Source organism: Diuraphis noxia, unplaced genomic scaffold (genome assembly GCF_037042655.1).
Source record: "Diuraphis noxia isolate RWA-SAM2 unplaced genomic scaffold, SU_Dnox_SAM2 contig0004, whole genome shotgun sequence".
Classification (NCBI taxonomy): Eukaryota; Metazoa; Arthropoda; class Insecta; order Hemiptera; family Aphididae; genus Diuraphis; species Diuraphis noxia.
This window is the reverse complement of record NW_028301714.1, coordinates 30374000-30386687: the sequence shown is the minus strand read 5'-3', so window position 1 is coordinate 30386687 and position 12688 is coordinate 30374000. Positions and strand designations below refer to the sequence as shown.

General features: G+C 26.0%; 1 long non-coding RNA gene across 1 annotated transcript; it reads right to left on the bottom strand.

The window, feature by feature from the left end:
• Nucleotides 1-7688: 7688 nt before the first annotated feature.
• LOC149055944 (uncharacterized) lies at nt 7689-12480 on the bottom strand. The gene is made up of 2 exons (XR_016191552.1): nt 12239-12480; nt 7689-8646 (listed from the first exon to the last, which is right to left on the bottom strand). It is a non-coding gene; the product is annotated as an uncharacterized LOC149055944 (long non-coding RNA).
• Between the last annotated feature and the right edge of the window lie 208 nt (nt 12481-12688).

The following is a 12688-nucleotide window of genomic DNA, read 5'->3' as shown; positions in this document are numbered from 1 at the left end:
ATTATTATATTATTATTGTACGTAATTTGATTTAAATTTGTTATTGTTAATGTGATTGTTAACCTTCAAAGTATCTATGATATTTATTTCACAAAACCTTATTTTTTTAATTTACCATAACTTTCACAATATTATAATATATATGAAGTATATTTATTCAACAAGGATTATTTCTAAATCTTATACAATAATTATTTCATACACAACATTTTATGGAAAAGTGTCTACCTATATTTTGAATACACATATACATGCCATAAGTTTTATGCTGTAATCATTTAGTAGGTACAAAATTATATCAAAAGTATTAGGTTCGATTTTTCTAAGTGCGTTTTATGTGTTTCAGTTTAGGCTGTGGCATTATGGGTTCAGCCATTTTGCCATAAAACTTAAAATACCAATTATAAAGGTCACTAGATTTTAAAACCACCGTCTTCCGTATAATAATAAAAAAGATTTATGAGAAAACTTAACATTTTTATCAGATAAATAGATAATCTCGTTATTAAAGTCAATATCTATTTTCGTCGATTAGATAATAAATAATAATAATAATTTAAATATTCATATTGTTTATAAAAGTAATTAAATTAATTTTTGAATATTTAATATGACCATGATTGCTTGGTATAATTATTCAGATAAGTAACTACTATACCTACACCTGAACCCTATTTAATTTTGTTAAAATATTTAAACAGTATCGCTGCTAAAATTGAATAAATTACAAAAATAAATTTTGGAAATTGAAGAAAACATAAACAAGTGAAAAAAATTAGATTCATAAAATAATTAAGAATTATTCTACTTAATACGTTCTATTATTTAATATTTATTACGTTCCAGTAATATAAAATTATTATGATAATATAATAGTTTAATTGTATTTTATGTATTAACTATTCATTATTTTTAAATGTAATTTTACGACTAATTATTAAAATAATCGTTGTGAATAAATTGAATAAGACATATTATTGGTTTGTTCTTAGGGTGTAAAATTTTTAAATTGTATTTGAATTATAGTTATATGCCTTTTTTCTTTTTAAAAACAGAAAAGTTGAAAAGTACTATTTTATTTATGTAGTTATGACATGTAAAAGTAAAATAAGCAAACATAACGAAAAATAAAATGCAACTAATCAATTTTTTTGATGAATTGCTTCTTTTGAATTCGTTTCTTATATTATTTTGATTTATTTTTGTTTTTTTTTTTTATTATTGCTAATATCCATAAATTTGTTTGTTGCTTCAAGCTCTATATTTTAAAATTACTTTGTATCCGTACAACGTCTTCAGAATAACAATCATAATATCAAAGTATTATTCTTCCCACATTAAAATATTACACGATCGTCGTTGTATTATTTTACTCTCGTATTTTTCACCTTGTTTCATCGAAAAAAAATGTTTGTACTGTTACAATATAATTTTTTAAATAAATAATTTCTTATTTTTTGTCCAATAATGTTGCCTGTTTATAGGTATAAAAAAACGAACAACAATATGAATAAAAAATGTAATATTTAATTTATTTTAACTTTGTGTTTTGAAACGATGTGCACATATTCTATCTTTAACAGTATTATCATAAATTTTAACGTGGAGGTTTTCTTAGTTATCAATTATCATTTCTTAATTATAAATGTGAAATGATTACTTACAAACTTGTGATGGTGTGCGATTTGTACGCCACAGTGTGACTTGAATAGGTATAACCTGCATGTGAAATTTCCCTAATATGTTGACCTTTGAGGTCTAAAAGACTTTTCAGATTTATTATTACATACAATGAATATTTTTTTCAGTTTTCACAATTAATCAAATTGATCTATTTTGAGCTGTGTAGTTTTATCGTTTTGTCACTGTGGTATTTTGAACTCGTGGTTTCGATGTCTTACAATACAATAAAGTGTTTTCGCAAGGTTCGATCAAATTAATTAATTAATTTACAAATATCAAGGCACTATTCACTGTAAATGATCTGAGCTCTTTTAAATATTATTTCCTCCAGTTTAAAATCACAGTAATAATAAAAATATTATTTTTCTTAAGATTATAGAATACATTTATTTTATTTAACGATTTCTAGTTTAGACCTTTTTTAAATTTGTTCATTTGAGATCATAACCAGCTGTGCATGTACTCAACTGACCCATAAACTATGTTAAGGATCTGTATATACTGTGAGCATGTCTCGGGCGTGCATACTATTAAACCCAGAACCCATTTCGAGTACAGACGCGTGTGGATGAAAACTGTAGAATCGCGACCGGAATCCATGTCGGTTGGGACACGGGATCGGCGAGTATGTTTTAATTGAAAAATAAATAACTTTGACTGTCAACGTTATTACACAGCAGGTACCACACGCCATTATGTCGATACAAACAATATACGATAGAGCTCTACTTTGCCGTTTCGATGCGTTCACTTCACGTGGACTTCGTATCGTCGACCGAATTAAAGTAACGCCATATTATTTATATAATATTATGAAATAACGTTAAATATAACAACATTGTTATTGTTATAATAATACACGTAGTATCTGTTGGTGTGGCGCACGCAATATAAATCATACTTAAATAGTTAGATGGTCTTCAGGAAACAAAATGTTGTTTACCCCAGAGATTTTTTTTTAAAACGTATTGTCGTCCGAGGCGTAGACAGCAGAACACGCAGAATGTATCGATAAATTATGCCCCTGTTCATAAACTGTTCTTTTTAATATTTTTTGGAAATTGTTTCAAACAGTTATCATTTTATTGGACAGCCATAGTCAAAATACCTATATAATAAAATATAAATCATTTATATTTTAAAAAAAAAAGCTCATACATAAAATGGAAATTGTAATTTGAACAAAATAAATTTGAACCACTTCAAAACAATATTCTTAAATGGCACAATTATCATAGAACTTATTTGATATATTTTCTAAAAGCGTGCTTAAAATTTAACGAGGGATAAGCATAGTCGGTGAACCACTCTGTATATACTTTTTTAATAAAATGGTATATTATATTACAGTACAGTACGTATATGCAGTGAAATTCGGAAGATAGAGATCGCTGGACTCAGAGAAAAAAGCACACAATATTTACGAGCACTTGATACGCTGTGTATTTATATATATATAATATACATATATGTTATATATATAAAAGAAACTGCCTTACATTATGAGGCTGAAAAAGTGTCTAGGTGCTAAATTGCCCATTAAATCTTTTCGCGCGGATGGGAATAAAGTGCACAAGAAACCCCCGTAAAATACATTTAGATTTCCAACAGTTTTTCAGACATCCTATTACATATATTATATTGGCTTACTACTCTGCAGCGAACGACTAGAAATGTAACTACACTATGAAACAATAACATTTGCTATTTTCTATTTATTAATTGTATAACGTACTATTTACGACCGGTCTACCATTATTGTAGAAACCTACACATTAACACGTGTAATAATAATAAAAGTAATATTAATGTTGACAAGTTAAATATTTTTTTTTTTTTTTTATCTCATCGAGTTATGTATAAAAATATTAGTAGAGTTAAAAGCAAAAAGTTATAAGTTAATTGGTAAAAAAGTAACTAATCTTGAATAAAAATCAGTTACTTTTTTTATAAATCATTAATAACAATTGTATTATTTTTATTTAAAAAAAATTTAATAATAACTACTATTAATTCGTAATAATAGTATAAACACAACACACGTCATGGAAGGGTTACTGAGTAAATTAGTTATGTTTTTTATCATAACAATGGTTACTTTTATAATAAATATTCTGTTCAATATCCATTTTTTACTATACATAAAACTTATATCCTGTATAAATATGCAATTATTACATTATGATTAATGTTTATTACAAATTAAGTAATTCAATTATATTCAATACATTTTTCTCATATAATATGTTTTATTTATATTTGTCTCTACACACGAAAATTTAGTCACTATTATAATCATACACTCCAGAAATAGCGAGGAACGCTTCAACCGTACAATCATTAGGAAGTGCTTATTTAGAATAAATACAATATTATAATTTATAAATAGAAATTTAACTCGTCAAGTTAGAAGTTTTAAGATGATTACTTTGGAAAAGTAACTAGTTAATATGTAGCTTAGTTAAAAGTTCATAAAACTAACTTTTCAACTACCTAGTTAATAATTTATTGAATTGTAAACTAAAATCAAATCTAAATTACATTTAATACTAAAACATATATGATATATAATTTTCCGCTGTGGTTCAATTTTGCAATCAATATTTCAATAAACTATTATAACTTTATTTTATAGGTATGTGCCTACTAAATAATGACATGGGCCATACTAAAACAACTCGTATTAAATAGGTGCATCATTAGAATAGTTTTTGTAAAATGTGAATAGTATTTTTATTTTTTTGATATTGATAAAATAATAACCTTAATCCTACCACGCAAAGCCATAGTAGGTATACTTAATATCCCACCTTTCTTTCCAAACCTCTAGAAGTACTCTATCGTAATACTTATTCTCAAGCCATGCAAACCTCCTCAAAATTTTGCATCGTAAAGACCAATAAGTCTTATCTCTACTTTCTCAAAAATTCTCTTAAAAAGACTCATCCTCCTTACTACTGCAACTAATATTATTTAGTACCCCAAATTCGGTTTCAAACCAATCAATCAAAAATCCACCAACTTCATCGCACTGTCGATAAGATCTCCAACGTACTAGAGTTGAAAGAATTCTGTCCCACAGTGTTTCCGGACATCTTGTAGGATTTTTATTGTTTAGATTTTTAAGGGTTACTCTTCAAACTAAAAAAGTTTCTCCCATCATCATATTTCTTATTAATAAAATCATACCTACTCGACAATTATTTAATCAGCTATCGCAGCGGTTCCAAACCTTTTTAGCCGGTGCCCTTTTGCTTGTACACATTTTGTAAGGCGCCCTTCTGTGAACACCACGAAGAACGTGATAAAAATAAACACGTTTTCATTCATAACTGATTTAAGTAATTTTATTGAACATATTATCAAGAAATTATAATAAGTTTGACAATATTTTTATCTATTATCGAATTATTCGATACATATTAGAAACACTATATTTAATATTAGATATACAGATAGTATGCTAAGTAATTTTGTACGTAAAACAATTTTTTGTCTTTTAAACTACAATACATTTTTAATTTTTAATATGTAATTTAATTTTTTTTTTTTAAATTATAGGATGAGCCGTGGTGCCCCTTAACTGAGCTCGCGGTGCATAGGTTGGGAACCGCTGAGCTTTCGTATTAAAGCAGATGTCCTACAAGGTAGTGACATTGCTCCCTTTCTTAATTCCATGTCCATCAACGAATCCCTAAAATACCTTAAACTTTCCTTGGTACATATTATGCCGATGACACTCTAATTTCAGCGTCACATCTGGAATCCTCAACTGTTTGTCGGATGGTCAAAAATCACCTAAATATGATTAAATTATGGACAAAACGGTGGAAAATAAAAATCAATGAAAACAAATCTACTCATGTAACTTATAAAATGCGCAATTCTGATTGCCAGCTGTCGCGATAAAAAAAAAAGTAATTCCTTGATCAGACGAAGTAAAGTACCTTGGGTTAATATTTGACAAGCGCCTTATCTGGAGCTCGCATCTAAAACAAAAACGAAAATCAGTGAACTCTAGACTGCATTTTCTGAGACTCCCATTAGAAACGAAACTTTCTCTAGCCAACAAATTTACGATATAAAAATCGATAATTCATCCGGCTTGACTTTACGGCATCCAAACTATAGGAGCCAGCAAAGCCATCAAACACTAAAACTCAGCAAGCATTCCAATCCATATGCTTACGCTCAATAACCTCTGCCCCTTGGTATTTAACCAAAAAAAACCTCTACAAAGATCTGAATATTCCAACCCTCAACGACTTAGCCAAATCTCATTACATAAAATTCCACTTAAGCTTCGCGTTCATTCAGATACACTAATTAAAATTCTATCCTCTGCCTCACTTATTCTTAGAAGTTAAAATGACAATGGCCAAGAGACCTGCCAGATGCTTAAAACAAAAAATGATCAACTAATGGAGAACTAAAAACCTAATTACTGGTCAGTTGTCACTGCTGGAAACCTTGCTATTATATAATTAATGTTATTTTATGTCACTACACATATTGATTATAACTTGTCTGTAGTTCACAGAAGACTAAAAAGGCAGTGGCCTAGAGACCTGCTAAAATAAAAACAAAAAAATAAAAGCCCACGACATCTAAAATGTTCTTGGTCGGGTGGTTCTGCTGAGTGCCTGCCCCTAAATACTAAATTCTGCTATTTCATATTATATTAATTATCAAATTTGCCCAATGTACATAGTTGTATAGATTGTAAATTACTTAAATATATATAAAAGAATAATAAAAAAAAAACATGTCTGTAGTTTGTGTGAATTATAAATAGATAATTAAAATAATATAAATAATAACCAAAAAATATTAAATTTTCTGTATTATATTTTGGAATTTTCTATACATGTTTTAGTTTTAAAATATTCTAGATTTTTTGATTTATTTACCGACTTTTCATATGTTCGATTTTTTTTAGATTTCTTTTAGAATTATTGTTTCAATTCTCGATACTACAATTACGCCCAACTAAAAAACAATTAATACAAAATAAACAAGTATATCTAAAAATTACTATAAAGATCACTACTCGTAGATTTTGTCACTCCAATGAAAATGCAAATATACAAATACAATCTATTAAACATAAATTTACATTACATTAACAAATTAAAATTAAAATGTAGACTTTAAAATTTCGAAATAATATGAGTTAAATCGTAATTATGTTTCCATTTCAAACGCCATTATTACGATGAAGCTACGAAAAACCTCTGTCCATTGATATCTGAAGTAAAACCGTCGAACCTAACGTTATTCTACAAATACTGCATATAACATATTACACGATTTGCTGATACCTCAAACTGGTAAATTTAACTATTCAATTTTTGATTGGCAAATGGCAATTAATCTTAATGTATAACAGAATTTCGTAAGACATTTTTAAATCACCTAATGACAATATTTGAATTTAAATCTGAAAAAGTAAAAATTGTCTTTTTGTTCTAATGAAATTTAAATTTAAAAGTGTATATTTAATATTCAAAACAATATAATTTCATAGAAGGATTTGAACATTTTGGGATATTTGGGTAGAACAGATAAGATAGCAAACATCGTATTAGTATTCACCACAAGCGGAAAATACCCGTAGCGTATTATATTATTTAGCCGGTTCTGCATTATGCAATTATGCAATCATTAATTCATATTCTAGAACAATAGTTATTTGAAATGATTTATGTTCAAAAATTATGATTTGTCAACTGGTGCAAATAACCAAAATTTTTTCAAATTAGTAAATTACGTGAAGATACATTTTTGTAAATGATAACAAATGTATTAAATTTTTGACGTGTTCATCTCCTAAAAATCTATCTAAGTCATTTAATTTACAATAGCCAATCTAATTGTATAAAAGTATACAAAACTATTTCCAATTAAGAGATATAAAATTCTTTTGTATTATTATACTTTTAAATTATATTATTATACTTATACTTTTGACTTATGAAATAGACATAAATAAAAAGAGCAAATCATTATAAAGAATCATCAAAGCATATTTAATCCAATTTCTTTTCAAAAGATGCCCGTTGAGATCACCACTCAATTATTCGGGCATACTATACAATGGCTCCAAAAATTCGAACTTGTATAGCAACAGATTAATTATACTGTGAAACAACTTTTAACACTGCAGATTCCCTGGACTTCATAAATTATCTTTTTGACTATTTAAATAGCCGTTCACTAAATAATTCAAATACCTAGTTATAAGTTTTACTTAATTATCACAAATATTACACATGTGTATTTAAGCGTTTAATTTTGAAACATGAGAATTAAAATTAAGTACAAACAATAATTCAGATAATGAAAATAAATTATCCATAATTAATAACAATATATTAACAACTAACCAAATTATACGCAACGAGGTTTGAAAGACCATCGAATAAATAAAATAAAATAAATTTTGTTTTCTTTTGAACAAATAAATTCGGCAACTATACATGGCCATTAGTTACAATAAATTATGGTAGGTTTACAAGATTTAAGATTTAAATAATATTTTTTTTTTTTTTTTTAAGAGGTATTTGGCGTAAAAGTACAGTTTCTAGTTTCTTAGTATTTATATAAAAAGGAAAGAAATAAAAACAAAAAAAGGAGGAAAACATTTGTAAATAATTAAATTAAGTTGTAAAGGCTTGTTGACTTCAAAAAAACTATAATTTTATTGTTCTCCACAGCATTGGGTAGGCTTGTTGACTTCAAAAAAACTATAATTTTATTGTTCTCCACAGCATTGGGTCCCAATGCGATGTCGAGGGTCGTATCCTATCCGGTGTTTTGTCGTTCTTGCTGATATTTTAGGCATTCTGTTATGATATGTTTCACTGATATTTGGACACCGCAGACTTCGCATGAGGGAGCTTCTTCCTTAGCCATTAAGTGCCCGTGTGTAAGCCGGTAAGTCACGTGTGTCCTATTCTAAATCTGTTAAGTAAAAATAAATTCAATTTAAAAACAGATTATAAACATATAATATTACAATGTAATATAACAATATTATTGTACTTAGTATATTATAAAAATTAAACTAAATTAATTGTGAAAGAAAAACTTCTTTTATATATATATATATTTTTTTTATATACATAGATAAATTATTTATACAAAAAAATGAATAATACAATTATTTGATAAATAAGTAATGATATATATTGCATGAAAAGAAAAGAGAAAACATTGAAGAAGCCACTCATTAGTGACACACCGATTCAATTACATATTAATATATTATAGATTTCCAGTGGTGATTTAAAGATACAGTATTATAAGAGATCACGACACCATGTTTTTTAGCCTGTGTTACGGATTTCCAAGTAGATTAAGTATATGAACATTTTTATGAGTGGATTTTAATTGGAAGGCGAGTTTACTAAAGACTTGAATCTTAATTTAAAATTGATTAAAAGAGGATCATAAATCTAGCATTAACATTTCATTTATGAAAATATTTTACCTTTAAACATTTAATGTAATAAGTTCGAAATATTGTTTTTAATAGTTATTTATAACCGCGCTAGTGGAAATAAATTGTGCGTCGTAATCAGAACAAAATAACAATAATATTTTTCAACTACATAATATAATATAAAACAATATTATTCTCTCAGTTGGATTTGCCTCTGACTATTTTTTATATTTTAAAAATAGCAATTCGTATGGCTTATCTGCATATTATAAATTCAATGCAATATAATATATAATATTCGTTGCAATTTCGTTGATGGTATTTAGGAATGGGATATTAGAAAATTAGCTTTATATTAATTGTACCTATATTTATATACTACGACAAATTATAGTTAAAAAAAATTTTTATCAATTTTAAAATTAAATTATTCGTCGTTTTGTCAGTATTTCTATAGATCAAATAAAATATTTTTCATCGCAAAATTAGACTTATACGATGCTGTACCTACGCGTGTTTGTAAAGACTATGCTTGAACAGTTAATTGTTCTCGGTAAAATTGCGTAAAGAAGTTTGCTATTTAAAAAAAATGACGTACATATTTACATTTTTTAAAGTTATATTTAAATTATAATTACTGTATTTTACAAATCAATTTCAGTGTACAGATTGCAGATAGGTTCATTATGTATACAAATTAAATGGAATGAATAACAATTATTATTTATAAATTATTATTAAACGCTATTACAAGTGATGCAAAAGGGTCTGTTGGTTCTCTGATAACAATTATTGCAATTATTGTGATTGATTTTTATACTCAAAAGTATTTTACTGGTATTGGTTACATTTTTAATCACATCGAGCTGTGGTGAAATATTTATTCATTTATTCATTATACTAAGGACACGAAACAATTTTTTAAGATTATTATTTTAAATCAAAATACAATAAAATTAATGGATTATATTGAATTTATTTATTTAAGCTTAAGTGATCACATATTTTCCAAGTTAAAATATAATAATACTCATTCAACTTATGATCAATTCGAATCCAATTAAATTACCGATACTAATACTTATAGTTATTCAAGATAACTAAAGTAGTATACAATATAATGTAATATAATATCATGTGTTTTGTTATAGTATTTACTTGGAATAAAGCTCATTAATTATGAACTCTACACAAAAAACTGATATTTTGAATTATATTTTATTTATATTATACATAATGTACCTACCTAAATATTGTTATAACTTATAGATGATACGCATTTTGATCTTAAATTCAAACTTAAATGTATAAATAAACATTATACATATAATTTTACAATAGTTATAATCTATATTTTTTTAATGTAGCTTTTATCAGTTACTTTGAAATTTATAAGTTATTACTTACTGGAATAAAAAAAATAAAATGCTGTTTTTTTACAACATTTTTAGAGAAGAGATTAAAATGTCAAATACTTAAATTTGATTTGTCAGGCTTTCAAATATTCCAATACCTAATGTAAGTTGCAATTTACTTTACGTGTTCGAATAAAATAAAATAATATGGTGGAATATAGTCATGCATGACTTCAAATAACTGAGTTTTAGAAATTATGGAATTTATACACGACAGAACAAACACAATTTTAATCATCTTGAGGCAAGTTTTAAATTCAGTCAATCATAATTAAATAACACACACAACATATATATTTGTATACATCAGATTTATGTCTATAAAACACGTGTATTATGAAAATTGTCAATTCGACTCATAGCAGTCAAAAGTCTGATCAAATGTAAAAAATGGCAGTCAGTCAATTTTACTTTATTTTATATAATAGTTTTTACTAATTTCGATTACTGTAATCTACAGTATGGTATTTATCGATTAAGTGAGCCGATCTATTATCAAATTAATAAGAAATATAGAAAGACAACATCGAACAACAAAAAATAACATCTTCAAGGTTTATATTGTACATAAAATACCACTTTTAATGACATTTTACATTCAGCTAAAGCATCGTAATGACTAGTACAGTCTTGTCATTAATGCGTTTTAAAATTATAGCTACACAAATCATAAAAGGCAACAGAATTTTAAAGGTTTGAGTCAACTTATTTCTTTAAACTTATTTAATCTTCTTTTTGTACAAATAATGAAAACGTTGTCGAAATATATTAATATAATTCCTGTAAAAAATAATATTTACAACTTCTGAAAATTGTTTTCTTTTAAAAGATTGGAAATAGTTGCTAATGGATTATTAAAACATTATGTTAGGTTTTCTGTGTTAATATATCTATTAGGTAAATGAAAATTTACAAGTCTGCACTAGCATTTTAACAGAGTAATAATTATAAATGATATGCTGTTACGATTAATCTAAATTAGATTATGTAGAAAATCGTGTACGTAGAATTGTTACCTACTTAGGGTGTAACAGAAAGACAAAGACTTGACAAATTAAAAATGAAAATAATATATATTATTTAAACGTATGAAAAAATTACGGAAAATAAATAATTTAAGATTTACTTATGTTTGAAAATTTCCAAACAAAATATTTTGAATAAAGTTTTGACGAATCAAATTATTTTAATAAAAAAAAAATATTGATACTAAAAAAAATTGCTAAAATAAACTACTTGGCTTAAATCAGCATTTTTATACACTTTATTTTGAATTAAAAAAAAAAAAAAAATAATTATACATAATGTATACAATATGTATACCTAATACATGTGTTTTATTTTCAGTATGACAAGAAAAAAGTTACGAAAAATGCTTTTTTATACATCAGGTTATTTCGTTCATGGAAACTTGTATATAAATTTATTATTATTTGCACTTATAACGAATGATTGAACACTTTTATCTAAAACATAATGTGTTACTATTACGTTACAATAATATTTCTATTAACACATGTAATGAGTTAAAAATATTAAGTAAAAAAATGATAGTATGGAAAAGTATTTTAAATGTTAAATTATAATTATATATTTTTAACTCATCACTTCATGAAATATATTACGGAGGATAAGTACGAGAGTTTCCAAATAAATAAATGTATTAGAATATTTGTTATGTATAATTTTTACTTACCTTTCGAAGAATCCACTGGTAGAAAACTGTATCTTGTATAATTCAATGTATTGTTGAAATTAACTGACCAGAATAGTGAGATGTATATTAAAATGTTGTAATTGAACAAGTCGGTAAAAATAATTACAGCAAATTGAATGTATTTCTACTTATAAAAATCGACACATATAAAATTAACAAATTATTAAAAATATGATATTGGGTGAGCTACTGGATGACTGAGCGCGGTGTTGATTGTCGTGTTTGCTTTTATAGATATTGATGGCCGACTTTGTACTCGACTTAGCGAGTTGCCACTTTACTCATTTCCGTGACATTATAAGTAAATTGTTATAATATGTACTAAATAATTGATGTTTATACAGCTGCAAAGATTATGATTATTTACTGTCAAGAATCCAAGAGTGAGTTAATTAATAGTAATTTATTTAAAATGTTTATACAGCTGTA